The sequence below is a fragment of the Neopsephotus bourkii genome, unplaced genomic scaffold (genome assembly GCF_033783945.1).
Source record: "Neopsephotus bourkii isolate Nb327-2 ecotype Australia unplaced genomic scaffold, CSIRO-AGI_Nbou_v1 NB_745, whole genome shotgun sequence".
NCBI classification, from domain to species: domain Eukaryota; kingdom Metazoa; phylum Chordata; class Aves; order Psittaciformes; family Psittacidae; genus Neopsephotus; species Neopsephotus bourkii.
Genome location: NW_026901243.1, coordinates 221,715 through 245,776, shown reverse-complemented (window position 1 = coordinate 245,776; position 24,062 = coordinate 221,715). Strand labels below are relative to the sequence as shown.

Genomic DNA, 24,062 nt, shown 5'->3' with positions numbered 1-24,062 from the left:
AAAGAAAAGTTACTAAAATTTTGAGGAACAAAAAAAGAATTGGCTCTATATAAGCACTGTTTGAATTTTGCCATATGTCCTGTACTTCTCAGTGCATTGATTAAAATATTTTAATTCCTTCAATTTAAAATTAATTCTTCAATTGCACTATAATAATTTTCTATGAAATGCATCATCTGGGAAAGGAATAGTTGGGCAGTTTAAATTCTTGGAGAGCAGAAACAAAAAAACCCACTCTTTCTGACCTTGATACTGCAAAAACCTGTCTGAGAGCCAATGGGAAATTTTCTGAAGGAATGTTTTCCCATTGGAAAAAGCCAATTTGATAAAACTGAAATGGTTTGCAAATGTTAATTCTGATGAACGTTCACTAAAAAAAAAGTTTTGGTTTGCAGTTTGAATGTGTCTTCGTTTCTATTCTTTATTTTATGTGTTGTAGCATATTGGTTGTATAGAACTAACAAACCTCCAACTCAGTGCAAAAATTTGTATTTATTAGCATGTTTATTAGGAAATTTTGAAAATACTTTGCTTTCTTTTGGATCCAGACTGGAAAGATATTTGAAAGCATAGGATTTACCACAGAACGGAAAATTTGACTCCTCTCCAGCTACGGTGTTTGCAGGTAACATGTGCTTTATGGTGTTTTTTAAAAAGAATATGAGAACAGATTGTGGAAAAGGCTTTCCAGGAACGTGGTAGAACCCCCTGTTGTTTGAGGAATGCTAAAGCTGATTTGACAAAGCCCTGGAGAATATGTTCTTGAGGGCAATTTGGAATTGGCAGGCAAGTGGATGGGTTGACTTATGGCATTCTTTATGCTTCCATGAAGGAAGGACAAAATGTTTATTTTGGTTTCAGGGTTTAATAGGTTTGGAGATTTTTCAAGCTACTGGAGGCTTCAAAATTAAAGTATTCAGCCCAGAGACTTCTCCATTTTTTTTTTTTTTTTTCCAGGAGGACCAGGAGTAATCTGGGCAGTAACAAAACTATAGTTACCTACACAATACCTTTCTCGTGTTACACTTAGGGCCACAAATCACTTTTCCACCTAAAGAATGAACTTTTAGAGGGGAATATTTTCTCCCCTCCTCAACCACACTATTGAGTCTCCTTCAATCTTCAGTCAAATTGACATGGGAAAAGTTTGATCAGGGAGAAATAAAATTCCTCAGCTGTTTTCTGCAGTAAGGATAGTGCCTTATGGTTTCCTCTTTCTTGTTTCTGTTAGCTGTTGGCATTTCTGTGGAGCTTTACAAGAAGATGTGTTTTCTTCAGAATGTGAAGACTTCCTTGCCTTTCAATTTTCCAACTGCATGTCAGGAAGCCAAAGTCCTTGGAAATGTCAACTCAAAGGGGAAACAGGTGATGTGAACTCGCCATGAGTAAGGATAGAGGGTAGCTGCAGAAATACGGTGTTCCAAGAGGTTTATATATAAACGCGGATCTGCTGGAGCATGAAATGACCCTGCTGGTACTTTCAATTTTTTTTTTCCCCTCTTTTTTTCCTTTCCCTTCCTTTCCTGCCTCTTTTAATTGTATGTGTCCTTTTCACTGCCTAGTGGGTTGTGTGTTTTGGACGAAGTGGCACCTTCTGCTCTCTCATGTGACAGGATTCAAGGACGGGTCCACCAAAAGCATTAAGAGAGCAGATAAAACCTCGGGAAATCTCTGAATCCAAGTGTGAGTCATCAGAAGAGTTGATTTGAAAGGACAGCTGTACTAACATTGACTAAGATGCCTATTAAAAATATTGGCAGCCAAAGAAGGATCACTCAGTATTTGAGCATCCATTATGGAAATTAGCAAAACAATCCACAGAGATTCAGAATAATATTTTCATGTCAAGATAAGGACATTTCATTTGTTGGGTGTTTTTTTACATTTTATGATTTCCTCCCAGTTTTACTCAGGAAATCATAGAAACACAAGATACTTCTCCTTTGGTGGGACTGATACGTGAAATAAAACCAGAAGCCTAGGTTATGTTTTGTAAGTCTAATTATGATTTTTCCCCCCATGATCAATTATTCTTTTTATTATCCTGTGACAAACTGCCTGAGGGTTCTGGGAAATGAGCAGTTAACTCCACATTCCCTGAGGCTCAGTTTGTGTGTGGTTTAGTGCCTGGGTAATGCTTTTGGACTTTTGGGACAAATTGTATCCTTTCTAGGAAAATTCTCAGTGAAGAAGACTTCTTTCCCATGGTACCTAATGTACACTGCAAGATAAACTCCATTCTGAAAAGCCCCATGTTCAGGTTTGGTTTTGGACCACTTTACAAGATTTGTGACTCTACACGTTGGTCCTAAGCCTGCATGTATTTTTCCCATCGGTAATGGCTTATTAAGTCCAGCAAGGTGCCCATTCATTCAGAGCATTTTTGCAGCTAAGGTGACGGGCAATGTTGAACCTCAAAAACTTGGGAACAGGAGGAACTGGCTGTTTCTCTGAGTTCATACTAGAGTGGGATAAGCCTGGTCCCTCCCATGCCCAAATATGGTTAGAAATGCAAGGCAGAGGATTAGGATGACTCTGGGAAGGAGCAAGGGGGAATGGCTTTAAACTGAAAGAGAGGAGATTTAGATAAGATCTGAGGAAGAAGTTCTTCCCTGTGAGTGTGGTGAGGCCCTGGCACAAGTTGCCCAGAGGAGCTGTGGCTTCCCCGTCTCTGGCAGCGTTCAAGGCCAGGCTGGACAGGGCTTGGAGCAACATGGTCAGGTGGAAGGTGTCCCTGCTCATGGCAGGGGGCTGGAACTGGATGAGCTTTAAGGTTCCTTCCAACCCAAACCAAAATGATTCATTCTATGAAAGCAGAGAATGTGAGCTTTCATGTATTTTTCAAATCAAAGCTGAGATTCCTGAGAACTTGTCACAAAATAACGGAGACATGTAGGCCCATGGCAGAACAGACAAAGACTTGATCCATTTGACAGTGTCCAAGGATATATTGAAATTTTAATTTAGAACCTCACATGTTCAAGATGAGGTGCAGCCCCACACATGACAGCTTGTGGAGGGAAGGTGGCAGTTTGATAGTGCTCCTGCAATGACAGATCAGCCTTAATTTCATCCACCAAGTTATATTCCAAACAGTCCCTCAGCATTTGTATATCAGTGCTATAACATAATGGTCCTGGTAGTGTCCTCCCTGTTTCAGAGGAGAGGAGCAAGGGACAGGAGACATCTGCATCCACTCGTTGCTCTTCCCTGTGCTAACCCTTAAGGAAAGTAATTCTTTCTCCAGAGATGCATTACATTGCTCTGTCTCAAGCCAGGCTTTCAAAACATCTCTCCATCCATGGATTGCAAAAAGCAGGGGATCTTTCTGGCTCTCCAGCCTTTGAGGAAAATGGGGAAAGCTGAATGACTGGTGAAGGAAACCATCAAGAGAAACAGAACTGAATCCTTCCCTAAGATACACCCTCTTACCGAAAGTCATTCTTCCTCTTGCCATCATGGTACCATACGACATTCAGATCTGTGCTACTCTTTTATGAAAATCCATTTTCCCATACTGCTTGTGTTGGCGATCTGCCAGCAAAGATTATTAGATACTATCCATAAAACCTGTGGCACATTGACCTGTCTGAGGGAGTCAAGTGAAAGCCTATCCCCTCCCCAGCCAGAGCCCACCCAGTGAGAAACAAGCTGGTGAGTTGACTAAAATCAGATTATTCTGTCCCAAAAACTACACTCTTAATGGATTAAACATCTCTGCGTTTTGTGGTTGCCGTCATAAGAAAGAAAATCATTATGAGAAGAAATTGTTGAACTGGCATGTATTTTCATCTTTTGATTCAGAGTAATTTTTCTTTCCTTCCTGCCTTCCTCTTTTTCTGCTTTTCTGCATATAGAGAAGTAAATATTGTCTCCGTGATATTTCTTTGGCTGAATATGATTCTGCACCACCAGTGCTCTAAATCAAGGTAATCAATCAAAACAATCATGTTCTTTTAATCCGTCCACCAGTTCCAACCCTGTGTACTACATATATATATATTTTTCCTGAGGTTTGATTCTGACATCACTGAAATACTTCAGAATAATATCAGGAATAATGTCAGGAATAAACCAGCATTGTTAGTTCCTCTTTTCATCCAAAGCCAAACACCTGCAGCTCTCCACAGGCCTCAAAGAAGACCTCGCTGCCTAGAAATGCCCAAATAGGACTCCTTTTCCAATGCTGTGCCATTCCAAGAAGTGGATTTATTAAGGGAAAAAGATCAAGTCACAGATTCCAGGAGAATTGGAAAAAGGAAAAAAATTCCCCCACAAACACAACAGAAATCAAAGAGGAGAAAAGGATCCTCAGTAGATGTCAATCAGGAGAGCTCTGTCAATGTCAGCAGCTGATTTACCCCAGCTGAAGATTGGGCCTGGGGTCTTCGATTTGAAGTTCCCAAAGTTGAAGACCATTGAGGCTATGCAAGGATGTGATGCAAAGATGTGATGCAAGGAGGTGCTTTTTTTTTTCTCATGAAGACCTAAAAATGATTTCTTGGCTTCATTTTCTCCATGTCCACTGAACTCTGCTGATGTGCACCAAGGTCTTCACAGCAGAAAGCAGTGCACTTGCTCTTCTTTCTGCCACCCCACCCAGGCAATGTGTACATTGCTTCCATGGATGGGGATGGTGGTGTTGCTATGGATTTGCCTCTTGAGAGATTGAGAGGCTGATAAGAACTATGGGAACTCTACCAGGAAGGTGGGTAATATCAGATATCTGAGACTTTGTTGAGGCCGAAGCAGAATTTTTGCTCTAAATGGGCTATTGGCCGTCTAAGTAGCTTTCTCCTATGGCTTCCTGGAAAGCAGAATTTTTCAGCTCATGTACAATATTTAGTGCCATATTCGTACACTATATTATTTAAAGGACTAAGATGCTATCTCTACATGGTGCCAGACCTGATTATATTAGCTGGAACTAAGTATCATTGCAAGACTCTGCACTGTACTCCATTGCTCAGCCGAAATGTTCCCTAGCTTTAGAGCCTTTTATGTAGAAAAGAAAAAACCTGCTGACCTCCACATGACCACTACAGGTGACTACCACTGCTAAGAATAGAGGCTTTGGTGCCTAAATATCAATATGCAGGAAATTATATACATATATATACATATATATGCATCTAAAAATACATGTAGCTTTTACAAATCTTGTGCATGCTCTTTCTGCATATGTGTACCTTGAGAATATGAGGTCTGGGAATCAGCATGAACAGTTAAATCTCACACCCAGTCTCTGTATGCTGATATCAGGGAGACTGCATCATTTCTTCATTTGAAATGTTGGCTTTGTGAAATCACTAGAAGTTCCTGGGAAGTAACCAACTTGAAATTTCAAGGAATCTCACTGAAAGGCTATGAGTAACAGAAAAAAACAAAGGCCAAAACTGCCGTTCTAGCTAACCATTTATTTTCCCAGAGAAGTTCCTTATTAATTTTTATGGTGTATAAATACCAGAAAGCCAGACACCATTAATTGGTTTTGGTCTTCATACTCAACTCAGCTCAATCCAAACCAAACTGGGATTTTTTAATCTTTTTTTTTTTTTTTTTCATTTTAAGTTTTAGAGAAAAGTACATCTGCAGATAGATTAATTTTGTTGCTTATTTTTCAGAGCCAGTCTGATCTTAATTTAAATAAATGCACTTTTTAAAAATATTATTATTCTAATCACTGGGGCCCTCTCTCTTGAGATGTTAGTCTTCACATCTACCCCTACCCAATGTTTTCTGTTGGCAGGTGACATATGCCACAATGCTTTATGAAAAGATAGAGGATCTTGAAGAATGATGCTCATTTGTTTTGGATCTTGACCAACAATCTATTGGCTCAACAGATGCTCTTGTACTAGCTTCAGTGGGCAACTTTATGGTGGCAAGGAAGAGCCTTTATGTGAAGTGCCTTTCTGGGACAGACACAGTGCTGGGTGTGCAGTCACTTTCAGCCAGCTCTTCTACTCCAAAAGTAGAAAAAGAAATACAAGAGACAACTGATCCACTGCAGATCTCTCCTCCATGTATGGACAAAGGGCTCCAGGAGGAGTAAGCATTTTGGTTGTTTGAGTGGCATCAACACCACATTCCTCCTCCTCCTCCCTGCTGTCAGTTGCTGACAAGTTTCTTCTTCATGTGGAGTTTGTTTTAAGGCTTACATTGTAAGCTCATCCTTTCAAAAAAGCAGATAAATGAACCTAGAATCTGATCTATGAAATTCTTGAACCTGAGAGGATTTGAGTGTGATGAATTATTGGTCATTGGGACTGGTAAAGGATGATATTTCTCTGTGTATTGCCTCTGCCAGTAAATCACATGGAAAATGGAAGTCCAACTTTTAATCTTTTTGAATGTAGAAAGCATGCCTTAGGTATTGTGTTAACCCTTTTGTTGTCAGGCTGTATTTCAGCATTGTCTGTGGGGCTTGTTTTAAAGCACAGCACTAAAGGCTAGAGCTTCCAGGGGTGCACAAGATGCGTAGAAAGAGCATTTATTGTGAGCTCAGTGCCTAAGTCAAGTTCCAAGGAAAAAAGTCAAGCCTAAATATCTAAGTCCAATTTGGTTTGAAAACCTTGGAGGTTGGACTTACTGGCAGGATCACACAATGGTGTATGGTTGTAAAAATAACACACTCAACCCAATGCACTGATATGCTCCTGTGGAGAGCAAGTCTTGGGTTTGTGTCTGGGTCTTTTGCAGGTCCAAACTTTCTGTTTCATTTTCCACAAAGTAAGGGAAAGAAATCCACCTTAAAAGGCATTTTTCTCTATCCTCTACTGTCAAATCTGATGATAGTTTAGATTGGTTACACCTAATGCTTGTTTCATGTGGAAAATTCATTAAAATATCTTCATTCATCAGGAACTGTTTGCTTTATTCATGGAGAAGGTATTGATGGTATGTGACTAGTTCCAGCTGAGAGAAGTTCCCATTAAGCTAGTCATCATGCATACGGTGACTAATGACTAACAAGAGCCAATTTACAAATTCACTTCCAAAATAATTAATTTGTCCTTTTTTTTGATAACTTGAATGTCCTCCTTGGTAGAGCCTCTCTACCTCTATTAGTTAGACACATGTATATGGTTAGGTTGAAGAGGTAGGTAAGGCTAGGGCTGAAAGTTGTGGCTTTTTCACCCACAAAAGGAGGAGATAGAAAAGGGGGAGAGAAACACATTTCCTGCTTTAGTGTGCTGTGGTTTCTTTTATCCCCTTTTCCATTCTCACTCCCAAATGTTGTATAGTAAAACCATCAACCAGTGTTGATCAATCCATCTAGGTAGGTTTAGTTGTTTGGTTTTTATTTTTTTTTTTCAACACTTTGCTTAATGAAATAGCTATTAAAAAGAAGAGCCAATTCCAGAAGCCAGTGTAAATCAGAACATAGAAATGCAGTGGACTGAAAGCATTTTGCCTACAGGCACTGCCAACTCTAGAATGGGACGACAAAGTGAAAATTGGAGATCTGTGTGTTTAGACCGCAGAGCTAGGAAAACGGAGTTGACTGAATGTATGTTGGTGAGAAATGGTGTGAAAATTACATGTCTTCCATACTCAAGCACAGCTGTAGAGCACCCAAGGGTATGCAGTGCTCTGGGTTTCTGCTATTCTTGGCTCTCTTAGTACCTCTGAAGTGGCAGATGACATCTTGAGAGTCTCCATATGTGACATGATCCATGTGCTCTGTAAAAACTCTGTGCAGGATTAGCGTGCTGTTTGCTTAGGAGAAAATCTCAAGGTCTTGGAGAGGCTGAAACTCAGTGTCATTCAGGGGAATTCACTGACAGAAGTTGCCCAATTGGAGCACGCTGGATTTCAGAGCCTTGGGAATGCCTTGTGCATGTTCAGCTTGACCTTATGTACATAGTATGTGTGATATTATACACAGCAGATGAGCAGATTGCTCAAGCAATGCTGTAGGCACTTTTAGTGGGTTGGTTATTACAGGGGGATAAGAGGAGTAAATGGTCTCTCTGGGACAGCCTGCCCTGCTTTTCTGTTACATGCCAGTGATGAATAGTACGTGTGTGGGCATGGAGATGTCTTAAAGAGGCTGGTTTATAGCCAGGTGACTTTACCAGTAATACTGCACTCTTTTTTCAATGTTTGCCTGAAGTCTCTGTTGACATTACGGTTTAACTGAAGACAGACTGGCTTGTGGCTTAGAAGATCTAAGTGCAAGTCCTGAGTGGGTTTCTGGACAAGCCACTTTAACCTCCCCATGCCTTGGCTTTCTTCTCAAAAGAGAAATGTTTTGGTTTTAAACAAAACTTTTGCTCTCCCCCCCCCCCCCCCCCCCCCCCCGAAGATTTTTTGTTCTAGATTCTGTATTTTAGATGGAAAATTTCTAAAATTTGGGAGTTTTTCTTCTTTTTTTTTTTTTTTAGTTCCTATAGGATTTTTTTCCTTTTTTTTTTTTTTTTTAGAAAACATGAGTTTTCCCATAAAGTGTTCTGAACACTGAAAGCGCAATATAAGGTCTATTATTCTTGTGGTACATTTGGGTCAGGATGCATTCATTGGTCACGTAGCTTTTACCCAGTGTGCTCTCCTGGAATGAGAGTGATAATGGGGAAAAACCCTCAAGAACATCGTTTTGGGTTTTGTTGGTCTACTTTTTTTTTTGTTGTTGTTGTTAACATTTCTAACCTCTTCATAAATGCAGGCTTCTGCTCCATTTTTTAAAACTGTTTCCAAAAGGATGAATCCCAAGTCCATTCCTCAAGACATTTTTTTAATATGTGGAAGTACCACACACAGCTCTTATTACCCTCCTTTACCTCTCCCCCTCCCCATGCTTCATCCTCTTCCCCGGATCCCTCCCAAACACTTTGGTTTGGCTCATTCCTGAAGCCCGTTTGGTTTCCCTTCAAGAAGCCTTTCTGCAGCTCTTGTTGCAAACCACACATTAGCAAGGCAATGAGCTTCTCCAACCCTCTTTGCTTTTGTGAATCCAGGAAAAAAAACCAATCTGTCCTCAAGAATAACAAACATGCTTCCACTGTCTGCAGACCTAAGTGAAAAAGATGTTCAGATCCTGAACCAGGAGTTCATCTGCTCAGCATCCCTGAAGTACGTAGTATGATGGTGATTTGCATGGAGCTTCACAACTGAGTGCCACAATGATGAATTCTTTTGCCTGCCCTTTCGTGGATTTGCTGTCTGGTCTGGAGCAGAACCCATGACCTGGGTGGGAACATTTAGTTTAAAAGGGAACCTGGAGTCTAATTGTCCTTTGGTTTTGGCTGTGCTGTAAGCAAAGCCCTGGTGTGTGTTTGGCAGAAAGGAAGCAAACCCAAAACTAGACAGGACTGATTTGCTTTGGTTTATTTTGTTTAATCTGCATGAATGTATACCAAAAGAACTGGTTTAAAAGTGGGGTGTCTGAGCAGAGGAACAAGAACATGATCAAGGAACATGAATAGAGAGTAATTTTACGGAAACTGGCAGTGATTGTTCAGTGTGTGTTTGTACCCAGCTCTCAGATCTCACGCCAGGACCTCTGTTTCCTCACTTGCCATCAGATATGATGGGAAGTCAGGACTCCAAGCAAGATGTGAGGAGCTTTCTTGAGACTGTAGTAATGAAATCTAATTATTAGTTAGATGTCTGGGTTTATAGACGAGTATGTATCAGAGCATTCATCTGCAGAGAGGCAGACTGGAAGGCACACAAAACATGTGGGATCTGAATTTGGCTTTAAAGAAGATTCTGTAATTTAAAAAACACCATAAACTTTACCAAGAAGCAAACCCCTTCCTTATCCTCTCTCCTCCAGATTGGTTGAAAATCATGAATCATTTGACCCTGTATATGTCAGAGAAGGAAATTTTCATCTTAAAGCACTATTTTTTTTCTCTCTTTTTTTTATCAAAATCAATTTATTCCCATGTGATATTTTCATCTATTTTCCTGAAAAATTATATTCCAGAGTAAAGCCTTCTAAAACCTCAGCAGCTATCTGGATCCTAACAAATATTTTGGCACTGTTCCTTGCTTTGTCACTGCTGCTTGTTAAAAAGCTTATATCGACCGAACCATTGTCAGAAGGTATTGTAGTGCCACATTCTGCACCACTGGAAAAGACAAGACTGTGCTGAAGACATTACTGACTCAAGCTCAGATTCTTTGTTTGGAACACACCAAAACCTTGAGATGTTCACAGCTATCAATGTTGACTTTCAAACACAGGTATTATCAAGTGCTGACTTTCTTTCTCTTTTAGTTTTTGTGGCTCATGTTTTACGTTTACTCAGGGTTGCATGTTTCTCCTTTCTCTACCAAAATTCCTTTCCTTCCCACTTTGTGCATGCATAGCAGTACCTTGAAGTAAGACTTACATTTTCTAATTACATTATGTCTCAGACATCTATGGTCTCATGAAATCAGACTATAAATTCCATGCACTATACAAAGAGTGAAATATTTGAGCAAGGAGATCATGAGAACAGAGCTGGCTTGTCCTAGACACTGTCACTCTTTGAGATAGACTGGTGGATTGAGCCTGCTGGCAAAGTAACATGGATAAAGGGAGAGCTTTACCTGTCTTACAGCATTATTAGTCATCCCAGCGGGTAAAAATAGTTCTGGTCACCCCACACCTCATTCAGACGGGAGGATTGTTGAAAGACATAGTGAAGCCCCATTGCTCTCTCCATGCTGTGGGACTTTCCCAACCCACAATACAAAAACATTGCAGTCTACCTCATTTCCAGCTCCAGCCTGGCTCTGGTGGGGACAGCTCTTGCCCTGACCCCACCACCTGGGTGACAAATGTGTGATAACAGTCATGAGCTGACAACTGCTGGGAGAGCATGGCAGGAGATGTGAGTCCAAGGAGAGGAAATGAAATTATCATTTCAGTAAATCACCCGAGAGCCCCTTGCTCTTTGGAAATTTCTGTACATCCCCAGAAAAAATTCACCCAAATCTATTTTGATTCCTCTTTTGTTCTGTCTCTTCACCTCCCCTGCAATGACCCCTGTTTCCTTTGGAATGAATACATTCTGCACAATAAGTGATATTTTCTCTTCTACCCAACCTTTCCTGATTTTTCAGCCTGCCCTGGAATGCAGGATTAGATGTTGTAATGCAGCATTAAGAGCTGTAAGGGTTAATATCCTCCCTTCCAAAGTCACTCTGAAGCTCAAAGGCTTTGCTAATGAAAGAACCTCATGCTCCTTCTCTGATTCCCCCTTCCCTTCCTCCCTCCCTCCCCCCTGAAAAAAAGAGGATTTAGGAAGTGGGTCAGGGTCTTGTCAAGGGTAAGAAAGGGGGAGGGAAATAATAATGATAAATAAATTAGAGACCAAGACCTGTCTTTCCATACACAGGAGTCAGAAGCCCTTTTGCATTTGAGACACCCAGCAATTACTAGCTAATCCATTTGGCAAATGCAAGATGGTGCATAGATCAATTCTTCCCAGCCCAGCTTTTTTGCATGGAGAATGTTTGCTGACTGAATTAAGGAACAAGCAAATACCCTCCTTGTTTCCCTCAAGACAGCAGAGTAGCTGGACAAAGCCACTGGCTCCTTGGGCTGTAGCCTTGGGAGATGGAGGCTGTAGAGCCTCTGGATGTCTGGGAAGGCTGGAGGAATAGTGCGCTTTTGGGTAAAGTCACTGTCTGCACCTTGGCACTGCATAGGCCCCCTCCCTGTAGAGGGAAACTAATCCTCTGTGATTTCATCTGCCACTGGCCACAGTTCAAGGTAGGCTTAAGCAGAAGGCTGGGGGGAGGAAGGAGATAGTGTCATAAAAGAGAAGGGTAGGAAAGCCTGAGATGCCACACTCTTGAAGCCACCTTGCACTGTAACTCAGGAATTTGATTCTGCAGTTCTCTGGACTGGCAGGGATAGGTGTTGACATGGGGAGGTGAGTCTAAGCTGGTGAGGTTTGTTTCCCTGATCCCTGGGTGTCCTGAGAAGGCTAAGTCTCTCCAGAACACCTAGGAGGAAATTGTGGTCTCATGCTTCCCTGTTGCTGCTGCTACAGATTATTGCACCCAGAGTTAGAACAGTTCCTGAGCCTTGCTCTGCTTATTCATCCTCACCTCTTGCCAAGGAGCCCTCTCTTTGGCCTGAGGACCTCAGTTGCATGTTCACTTTGGAAAGTAACCTGCTTCATACTTTTGTCTGAGCCACATGTTAAAATGAAGCAGGTTGAATCTAGAGTTGGCATGCTGGTCTGAACCATAGGAAATACAGGTCTGAGTTCAGTTTTTCCTTCAATAGATGTCAAACAGAAGCTTTCAGTGTTTTTTTGTTTCTTACCAACAAAATTGAGAAATTATATATTTCTTTGTCTAAGGGACTGGTAGCTGAATCTTGCAGGAAGCCAAATAGCTGCCAGGCCAGAAGGTAAGAAAGAGAGGTGGCTATAGAACAAAAATTCTGCTTCATGATAAATTTCACAAATTGATCACTGACTCTGGTTTCCTCATCCAATCTGTTTTCTGAAGCATCAACCTACAGCTAACTTCTTGGGAAGGTTGTCCAGAGTTTGATGGGGTATTTCATCTTGAACCTGACAGTCCTTTACAGCGTCTGTCTGGAAATCAGAGTTTTTCTGTAAAGAAGTGACATTATCCCATTAAAAACAAATAGTCAAGCAGCCCTTTGAAACCAAGAAGTGTCCCACCGGCAAATTCCCAAATAGCCCTGTCTGAGTGTCAGACAGGACAAAGCATTTACAGGTTAATTGAGCAGGATTGTCATGTTCTGTTAAGAAGTTTTAATTCTGCCATCTCTGATTTTTTTTTTTTTTTTTAAGGAGAAAACCTCCAACAAATTATAATATCTCCAAAGCATAATAGTATTGCTGTCTGCTCTGGTTATCTTAATTAGCAATTTCATAAATTAAGAACAGTCTTTACTCTTGCTCTGGACTAGGTAGCCTTTGTGCTTGTTTGATTATTTGAATTCCTATAATAGTCTCAGAAAGATAGGTCTAAATGATCTTTATGTGTTCAAGTATGTCCAATAAAGTGTGAGAATGAAGAATTGTAGGTGTTTGGGTAAAAACCGTACAGTATTTCAGGCTTGTTGCTTGCTCCTTTTCTTGGTTATGGTGTTTTAACATGGAAAATATTTTCTGGAATTATAATCAATACCATTAGCACTGATTTCTAGAGCTGTGTGATAGATAAATTAGCAAGTAAATAAAAATATTTAAACATGCCTGAGATGGTAGCACCGTGTCACACAGACTCTCATCTGTCACTGCCCTGGGTTTTTGTGGAATATGGATGTACATTTCTCCATAAGAATTGGTCCATAGTCACATTTAGTTACACGAGTCCTGCCCCAGCAGGCACTAAGAAGGTTTTACACTAAAGTTAGATTGCCTTGGAATGTTTGAAAGGGTTTTCTTCATTCTCAGATTTCCATAGCCCTCATCAGGCATCTGCTGAAGGCTCTGCTCTGGGCACTAAAAGTAAGTTAGCACCCAGCTCAGAAACTTCAGTAAGCTGCAGTGATCTGGTGGGAGTGACAGCATTTCTCCTACCCAGCCATGGGAAGTGCCATAAAAAGTAGGGAGCATTTGAAATGAAAATCCATGATTGATGGTGCTCCTGAGGGCCGTATACCTAGAATTACTCCAGTGTTCATAAACTTAGGACATTCCACTCAACAGCTCAGAGAAAAGGTGTCCCTTTGACACCTTGGCTGTCCTCCAGCTTAAACTCCAGAAAGACCTCACACAGGGGCACAAAGAAGCCAAATGAACATGAAATAACCTGAGGCTGAGGCCATGGCATGTCAAGACCCAAAGGAATGACGGAATAGTTATTAGTCTGGGAGAATTACTTGTTTCCACGAGTGTTGTGTACAGTGTACATTTGTGAGTTTGATGCTATTTGTGCTGTGAGATTATAGTCATGTATTGAAGGTTTGTAGACCTTAAACCCTTTGATTAGCAACAGGACTATTATACCATAAAAACAGCAAAGGATCTCTCCTCCATCCTCCCCCACTCTGGCTGAGTCCTGCTGCAGAGAGACCAGAATTGCAAGCAAAACCCTATGTTTTTCTTAGTTTGTTCTACTGTTGATTGTCTACATGCATTCCCTCTCAAGTGCACTTAGTCAAATCCTGTCAGGGTTACTAATTCGACTACTAGCAACTAAAAAGTTCCTATTTATCTACAGAGGGCAGTTTTCCCTATATACTTCATTTTTGTAGGCCCTAAGGTGAGCTACAAGAAATCTGGAGAGTGATTTTTTAGAAAGATATGTAGTGGTGGGACAAGGGGGTTTAAACTAACAGAGAGTAGATTTAGACTAGCTATTAGGAAGCAGTTCTTCACTGTGAGGGTGGTGAGGCACTGGCACAGGTTGCCCAGAGAAGCAGTGGCTTCCCCCTCCCTAGTAGTGTTGGACCCTTGGAGCAGCCTGATCTAGTGGAAGGTGTCCTTGCCTATGGCAGGAGGTTGGAACTGGATGATCTTTTAAGGTCCCTTCCAACCCAAACCATTCTGTGACTCTATGATTCATCTATCTAGTCCTGGATTTGATGTAAGACCTGGTGTGGGTCGTTGGGTGGTTTGCTCCTTGGAATTTTCTAGCTCATTTAGCAGGGTCTTCTGAGGACATGTACAAATATTTCCAGCTGTGATGGACCAAGGTGAGTCCTGAAAAGAAGAAAACAGAGTACAGCACGTTTTGTGTTTTCAGCATTTTTTGCAGTGGGTTTGTTTTTGGTTTTTTTTCTGAACATAGCTCATGTATTTTAAGGAGACATTTGTGAATCTGGAATTGATTCTCATAAAACTACAGTATATAGGAATTTTACAGGAGTGTAGAAAAACATAAGAGGTGAATGTGTTAAGGCATTACCAGCACCACGAGATCTTAGAAAATGATCACTTTATGCAGCACATCCTAGTGATGATGGATGTGCTTTGTCTGGGATGATTTTAGGAATGGAATGTTGTTTGACGAGAAATGGTGTGGAGAGATCCTGAATGGAGATGAAAAGGAGGGTCAAAAATTAAGTATGAAAGAATGTGAACAGAAACAACTTACCAGGCATGGCTTCCATCAGGGACCTCTTCTGCTTCTACATTCTCCAGATCAGTTCCAGACTCCATATATCTTTGCTATTACTGCAGTTCCCAAATACAACTGAGTACCTCAGCATACAGAACACAAAGCAATTGAATTAATTTATGATGTTCTCTGATCACTTTATGTGGAACTTGCCACAGGCTTAGCAACACCATTGTGGATAATGGAAAGAGTGAAGTTAAACCTTTGCTTTCATCCTGATTGGTCCCTTCCCATGAAACATGGAATTTAAAAACCAATTCTCAAGAACCAGCTCTAAGTCTATTCTGAACCTTTCGTTTGGATTTGGTATTTTGCTCCTTTGTTACATTTTTGTTACAGCCCACTAGACAATCAAAAAAGATCACCTCTGGGTTTTTTTGCACAGCTCCAGAGGACTGGACCTAGGAGAAATTGGTTTGATCACACACTCAGTAAGTCAGTGAGCCAGTGACCCAGCTGGGATTTCAAAGGTTGGATCTGGCCACCAGGTCAATTCTCTCTAACCTGCTGAATTTGCTTTGGATTGATGGCTGTAAAGGCAATGCATGGAGTCGAGTTTAAATATGTGCTATCACTTGTCTGCATTATAACTGGTCAGAAAGCAAAGGTCAATATTTGCTGTTATCCCATCTGTAGAGCTTCTGAGAAAAGGCCCCAGTGTTGACATGTAACCCATACTAACTAAGAAGCTGGATAGTTGGATTTACTTGTCTTATTGAAAATGTAAAACACCCCTCTCCTATTTCTTCTGGATGGCTAGTTTGAGATTAGTCTATTTTGTCTGTGGTGTTCAAAGGCTCCAGTGTGCTAGTGGTGGGTGATGTGAAATGAATTTGTGGTCTCAGCCCATTTCTTAGTACACTCAGCGGTTGTGTCATCCTTAACAGCTGGCACTAATTGTCAGGGTATTCATCAGAGAAGCCAAATCTTGCTCTGTGTAGCAAGTTAATGGTCTTTGCAAAGGAAGATGCAGTGGTTAGGAAGAGGGAAGAGGTACAACGCTCTGACTCTGATTAAATGTGGATTTGTGGATAAAGTGATCTCCACTTCTCAATCTCTAGGAAAACCAAAGCAAACTAAATAAAACAAAGGGAATCATAGAATCATTTAGGTTGGAAAAGAGTCCAGCTGCTAACCTAACTGTGCCAAGGCACCACTAAGGTCCTGAGGTGCTACATCTACACACACATCTTTTGAATACCTTCAGGGATAGTGACTCTACCATTGGCCTTGGCAGCTTGTTCTGATTCTGGAAAACCTTTTCAGTGAAGAAATATTTCCTAATATCTGGTCTAAACCTCACCTGTTGCAGCTTGAGGTTTTTTCCTCTTGTCTTATCTCTTGTTACTTGGGAGAAGAGATAGACCCCCACATCACTACAACCTCCTTTCAGGTAGTTGTAGAGAGTGATAAGGTCTCTCCTGTGTCTGCTTTTGTCCAGACTAAACAACCCCACTTCCCCTGTCTGCTCCTTGTCAGACTTGTGTTCCAGACCCTTCACCAGATTCACTGTTCTTCTCTGGATACCCTACAGCACCTCAGTGTCTCTCTTGTATTGAGGGGCCCAGAACTAAACACAGGATTTGAAGTGCTGCCTCGCCAGTGCTGAGTAGAGTGGGACAGTTACTTCCCTGGTCCTACTGGCCACGCTATTGTTGATATGGGCCAGGATGCTGTTGGCTTTCTTGGGCACCTGGGCACACCGACAGCTCATATTCAGCTGTTGACCAACATCTGTAAGTCCTTTTCTGCTGAGCAGCTTTCCAGCCTGTAGCTTTGCATGGGGCTGTTGTGGCCCAAATGCAAGACCTGGCACATTGCCTTGTTGACCCTCATACCACTGGCCTCCATCCATCAATCCGGCCTGTCCAGATCCCTCTGCAAAGCCTTCCTATCCTCAGATCAACACTCTCACCGACTTGGTATATTATGCAAACTTCCTGAGGGTGCACGTGATCCCCTTGTCCAGACCATTGATGAAGATATTAAACAGAATTGGCCCCAGTACTGAGCCCTGGGGAACACCATTTGTGACCTGACACCAATTGGGTTTAAAATCCATTCACCATTATTCTTTGAAGTCAGCCAGGTTTTTACTCAGAAAAGAGTATACCCATCCAAGCCATGAGCAGGATTAATCCATCATCCTTGTTTCGTAATATTGTCTGTGACTTCAAAAGATCTTTGCTTTATTGTCCTTAGCAGCTTGCATGGTGTGGCAGAGGGCACAAAGTGCTATAGCACATCAGTACTCCACACTTGATGGTGACAAACATATCTAGCAACTTGGGCAAGGGCACTTAATGACAGCAATTTAGCTGACTCTTGTTCCATCATTTCAGATTTCAGATTTACTAGTTTTATTTTATTATTTATTTATTTTATTTTATTATAAGCCTGCTCCACTGGGTGCCAGAGGCTTCCAGTCAGTCATTTCCAGTGGAAAGGAAGGAGACAGCTTGACTGAGAAGATCAAAAACAAACCTGGGACTCAGTCCAAAATAGAATCATATCTATTTTGAGGATTTGATTCCTAGATTTAATTAAGGAATTCTTTGGATTGTCAAACAGTCCTGTGGCTTTGCAGCAAGTACAGGAGGCTCTTGATTCACGTGTTGGAAATCTGGCCCCCTCCTCTGCGGCATGGTGGTGGGATGAGGATTCTTTCAGAGAGAAGTCATCTGCACATCCCTGGGGGAGCTGGTTTTATGGGCTGGCTCTGACTGCCAGTGGTTCACTTGGGGAAGAAGTGTTTCTTTCATGGTGTCGGGAGGGGGTGGTTGACAAGCCTGTTGTGTTTTGCATGGGGAGAAGAAAATGATTTGTCAGTACTTTAATAGAATGGATAGTTGATAGGAATCCTTTGTGCTGGTTAATACCAGCTGGGCTTTGCCTCAAAAGGGGAGATATTCCACTTGGGAACAGCATTAATAATGTTGTATGACAGTATACACAAATCATCTGCTTCTGGTATGAATGGTCCTGCAACCCTTGACAGCAAGTTACTGCTGTATTTGGAAACAGCCTTACTCATGACTCCGGGATGCAAATGATACAACTGCTGGCTACCCCATCACCCCGGCTCGTTATGCTGAATAGGGCCAGAGGCCAGAGCCATGCTGTGCCACTGCCATGTGATGTTCTAAGTGACAAGCAGAGTGTGAAACGACTGAGGATATGATGTGAGGGTAATAGCATGTGGAAGCAGTGCTGGTGGAGGGAGGCTGAAGCTCTGCAGCAGTGCTGCCGTACCTGTGCCAGCTGTGGCTGCAGTGGATGCACAGGGCAGCCAGCTGTTGCTCTGCTCATGAACCCACCCTCTTTTTCCTCCAGATGTTACTGCTCACCGTCACGGGCAAACCCAGCCTTTATCCTCCAAATGGATCAATATTCCCTAACTCCATTGCTCAGTTCCCAGGGCCCCTTTGCCAGGGTGGCAACTGGGAAATTAGCTGGATAGATGTTTGGTTTAATAATGAAGATATATATGTATAATAATATGATCAGATCTCAAATAATGAGCTCAGTTTTTTCCCCCTTATTCTTGCTTTCCAGGGAATGCTGGCAGGTTTGGCTCTGTGCATCATACCACAAAAATCTCACTCCTCCAGAAGAGGGCTAATACACGAAGGAGCTTTCTACCAGGCTGATGTATCACACATGCTCTATATATCAGCTTGGATTTCTTCAGTCCAGACAAAAGGATCAAAGACATAGGGAGGGGCAGGCGTATGGGGAAGCTTTAATTTTTGCAGGCGTGGAGAGCAGGGCAACATAGCATGGCTAGAAAAGCTAGACATAGCCAAATGTAAGAAACTGTGTGCTCAGAAATTGCCTCTGAAGCTTGCAGAGCAGCTGGTGTCACTTTCAGCTGACATTTGTACACCTGAAACGCATACAGTGCAGCCAAGAGCAGGAAATACAAGTTATGGACAAAGGTTTGTTGGATGCAGGACTAGGAAATAAAATGTTGTGTGGTCCAGGTTGCCTTTTTATGGATTTATATCATATTATCTACATGAAGCTAAGGCAGGTATTAATCCCAAGGCTGAAATATTGCTAGGGATGGGAGTAAATTTAAATGTATTCAGCTAAACTATTTTTCAAAAGGATGCTATTATAAGCTCTGACAGACATGTCCACCTTTCAACAGGCAGACATCTGAGATCCTGCCATTCTTCTCTAGCTCTGAGTGTGTTCTACAGTCACACCCTCAACTTGGAGAAGTTACCTGTGAAGAACAGCAATGGTAGGTATTTAACAGCAAAAGAAAGAAGGATGTCTGTAGGAGGAGCTACTCAATAGTAGTGATTCAAAATTTATTGCAAGTCCCAAATATTTAAGGTTTTTTTCCAAACATGATTTACGAGGTTTCCTGTGCTTACTAAATGCTTGTTAAGAAACTGCATGGTGCCTTGTCTTTGAGTTTTGACTAGGAATCAGTAACACCCACTCAGTAGGGTTTCAAATACAAAGTGCTGGATTTTAAGACAGTTTAATGTACAGGAAAGAACAGACCTTCAGCCTGCTGTCAGCTAATCTGGTGGCAAATGGACTCTATCTAGTGACACACAAGGGGGAATGGCTGTAAACTGACGGAGGGGAGATTTAGATGGGATTTGAGGAAGAAGTTCTTCCCCGTGAGGGTGGTGAGGCCCTGGCAGAGGCTGTCCACAGAAGCTATGGCTGCCCCACCTCTGGCAGTGTTCAAGGCCAGGTTGGATGGGGCAACCTGGTCTAGTGGAAGGTGTCCCTGCCTGTGGCAGGGGTCTTGGAACTAGATGATTTCTCAGGTCCCTTCCAACACAAATCATTCTATTATTCCCATAACTGTCCTCCAGTGAGGAAAATCTTCTGCCTAGCCTCTCAAAAAAACTGAAGAAACAGCTTTTTATGGTGAATTATTGTGTGAGGATGAAAGATTCATCAATGCACTGAGTTTTCCCCAAGCTTGCAATGATGTGACAATGCCAAGAAGGTTTGGAACAAGATGTAGTTCCTTTCAGTGTGGCTGATCAGTAGCATCCCTCTTACCCACAAAGTGGCCCATGGGCTGTTTGATATACGTTTGCATACCTTTGCATAGCAAAGACCTGTATTGCATGGATGCACTAGCTCACTCCTATGTTAGCTCAGGCCTCTCTGGAATGTTTTTTCCTGATTAATATAGGCACCTCTGTCTCCAAAACTGCTAACAAATTGATCATAATGGATGCTCCAAAGGTAAAAAATCTGAGCTGTCATGACCAGCCGTCAGTGGGACCTGTCCTGCTGTATACTGAAAAGTACTGATGCAGAAGGTCACAGGGCTGCTATGGCGGGGGGTGTATTGTGGCTTTCGCTCTCGGGATTTGTCCCTTAGAGCAGTAGTCTCTTTCCATGCCAAATGGTTGCATTCCCCTTTGCTGGGCCACCCTTGATCTAGACAGGATAAGAAATGACAGCGCACATCTGGAAAAATCCTGCAGATCTCTTGACCTTTGGCTGTAGGAATGGCTGCTGGCTCCTGCTGCAGAACTGCCTCCTCCTCCCCCGTCCCCTGACACAACATATATATACACATAGCTTTCGTCTGTGCCAGCTTTTACTGGGGACATGAGGCTCACTGGAACTCAAATGAGACTTGCCAAGTCCAAGAAGACAAAGTCAGACTTGTGTTAGTGTTGTGGAAAGAGGTGCGGGAGGTCCTGTTCCACCTCATCCCCACCAGCCCAACACAAGTTTTACTGTTCCTTGATGATATATTTTCATTGCAGGAATTGCTGGAGAGCACGGCACAAATTTTTGTTCACTCTGCCACTGCCTAGGTTGGCAGGAGGTGTTGCTAAGCAGTCATTGTGAGTGTTTGTATACACTCAGAACCAGGTTACTGTGAAAATTTGGGAAAGACCCACCCTGGAGGTGACATTCTCACCAGCATAAGCCGACTCCCTGAGCAGTTTTCCATGGGTGCAGGGAAATTGTCAGTCTTTGCAAACATTGATCTGATTTTCTGTTACAGAATGCCAGGGTTTTTTTCTGGTTTTACAGCCTCCTGTGTAGTGGCAACCTGATAGGATATCCGCAAGGACTGTGGCAGCCCTGATTGCAGTAAAAGAGGGAAGGAACTGTGCTATTGAATGCTGCAACATTATTACACAAATTCATTTACAGCATCACTCAGGGACAGGGAGTGTGCATGGAGTAACTTTATCCCTAACATTCCATTTGTTTGGAAATTGGTAGTGGATGCAAACATAGCACCTCTTTTGGGTGCTGTCAGGGTAGAAGAAACCAAGCACCCTCTACTCCTCCAAATCTGACTCAACTGTTGCTTTGCAGAGGTTTCTCATCAGATCATGAAAGTCATAATACCACTGCCTTTAGAAGCTTACTGAGGTCTCAACTGGGAGGTGGGAAGGGATGCTTAAAACAGAGGCTCCTGGATCCATGACAGGACTGAGTGTGAGAGCAGTTCAAGGGAAGTCTTAACCAGCGGGAGGCCAGAACAACAGTTCTGGTACTGTATCCTGATCTTGCTTCAGTGGATTTACAGCTGGTTCCTTTCCTGGAATGAAAAGATTAGAATCACTGGAGCTGCGTGTGCGTCTTCCAGCGAGGAGAACTAGGTATGCAGCAGCTGTAAAAATAAAGAGCCCTCTCAGGCCATCATAGTAAAAAGGTTTGGAAACTGTTGAAAGTGGGGTGGGGTGGGAAAATCCTCAAATTTCCTACTTTTTTTTTTTTTTTTTTGTATTATGAATTTCAGCATGTCAATTTTGAACTTGGTTTGAAAGAAAAGGATGAAAATTCCATGAAATTGGGGGGAAGAGTCCTAAGATAAAAAAAAAAAAGGTTTCAAAACTTTCTTGAAAACTCTAAAGAATTCTGTTTGGTTTTGCCTTCTTTGTTCTGTTGCTGCTTTTCCCAAAAGCAGTGCAGATATGGGACAGCCCGGCTGCAAGAAATCAAGGATACCAAACCTGACGAGAGGAACTTCAGAGCAGTTTGACAAGATTAGACTGTGTACTTCATTATGTGGTTAGTTCAGCTTATATTCATGCTTTGGGTATCCAGCCGAAAACCTACAGGAGTCAAGAAGGGAACATGCAGGTATATGCCTGCAGGTGATGAGAGATTTACCTGTGTGAAATTCAGAAATTTAAGTATCAATTTCTGAAGACAACACAGTAGAAGACAAATAAGAAAAATAGTGTATTAACCAAGTCTAGAAAAGACTGGGTTAGGAACTGGAAAGGTGAGTTTCATTTATATCTTCTGATAAAACTTTTTGTAAAATAAATAGAATAAGACATGGCCGTTTTGGTATTTAATGCGTGCTGCAGTGAAATCTCTTACCCACTTTAATAAACTTTTGATCTCATGAAAGCCAAAGTGCAACATAATGCTTCAGTGAAATTAGAATGGCAAAACTATCTTTTGCTCTCTGTTTTCTCTGACTTCACCTGAAGTGTGAGATCTGTTCAGAGGAGCCTTCATCTTACACTGATGGTGTTGGTGAGAGATGGCACTAGAAGCTGTAAGACCCCTTTTTCTTTCCCTCCTACCTGGGTGTAGGCAACCAGTAACTCAGCACCACCACAGATTTTCCTCCTAGCCCTGACATGGCCACAAAAACCCTCTTTTGGTATTGCCATGGGAGGCACTATCTGAGGAGGTTCACAACCCGTGGTGCAGGTAGTGTTAGTTTGAGGGAATGGGATGGTGCCCAGATAGTACTGCCAAGCCATGTAGGTTCATTCAGGATAACCACACCACTAGGTTCACAGAATCACAGAATCACAGGATAGTTTGGATTGGAAGGGACTTTAAACATCATCCAGTTTCACTTTCTTCCTTACTTCCACTAAACAACTTCCATTAGATCAGGTTGCTCCAAACCCCTTTCAACCTGACCTTGAACACTGTCAGGGATGGGGCAGTCACAGCATCTGTGGGCAACCTGTGCCAGGGCCTCACCACCCTCACAGGGAAAACTTCTTCAGATCTCATCTAAATCTCCCCTCTGTCAGTTTAAAGCCATTCCGCCTTGTCCTGTCCTTATCTGCCTTTGTCCAAAGCTCCTCTTCAGCTTTCATTTCTGCCCTTTATGTTCTCGAAGGCTGCTCTAAGGTCTCCCCGGACCCTTCCCTTTTCCAGGCTGAACAAGCCCAGCTCTCTCATCTTGTCTCTGTAAAAGAGGTGCTCCAGCCCGTTGTTCATCTCTGTGGCCTCCTCTGGACTTGCTCCAACTGCTTCACATCCTTCTTATACTGGGGCCTCAGAGCTGGATGCAGGACTGCAGAGAGGATCTCACAAGACTAAATGTTTTTGCTCACTAAACTGGGATTGTTAATTTCAAGCTCACTGGCTCATTTATTCAGTCTCATTTTGAGACCCTTGGACTTCACCTACCTCTTTATTTACCTCTAGGAATGCCCCTTAGTTCAAGTGGCCATGGTCTGTCCTTCCAGCATGGTGTTTTTCAGTTCCACACAGGCAGGAAAGCACTGCAGCATGTTACATATTTGGTTCCTCTCATCTTCATTCTATTTGTTTTCTAGACATGGAGACTGCTATCCTGGATCAAGCTACAGGTCCAGAATCTGTTCTGACTCTTGAGCAGTGGCAAGTGCCATCTGTAAAGAAAAAGCACAAAAGCCTCCTAATAAAAAATTATGGAAAGTTGCCCTTGGAAAGTTTCTTCTTGACATATATTGGCATGAAATCATTTTATTCTGAGAGTTTCCATGCCCTCCCCAGAAATCCTTATTAGTCTTCTTGCAAGGTCATTATTAAGATGTTTTAAGTACGTAAGACAACACTAGGATTTGCAGAAATACTTGTTGATGTTTTTACCTCCTTAATAACTTTTCACAGCCCCTCACAGAATTTGTTGAGCAAGACTGAGACTAGAGTCTGTTTTGGACTTGGTCCTAGAAAACAAGCCAAATGTGATAAATAAAATAAAACATCTGGAGGTCTACCCATCAGAATATCATCAGATATCTACTGATTCTGAGGGAATGTTA

The 24,062-nt window shown here is 42.1% G+C and overlaps 1 long non-coding RNA gene across 1 annotated transcript; it reads left to right on the top strand.

Moving 5' to 3' along the window:
• Positions 1–21,444: 21,444 nt before the first annotated feature.
• On the top strand, positions 21,445–23,785 carry LOC133212895 (uncharacterized). Its single transcript, XR_009725639.1, has 3 exons — positions 21,445–21,659; positions 21,973–22,071; positions 23,595–23,785. It is a non-coding gene; the product is annotated as an uncharacterized LOC133212895 (long non-coding RNA).
• Positions 23,786–24,062: the final 277 nt, after the last annotated feature.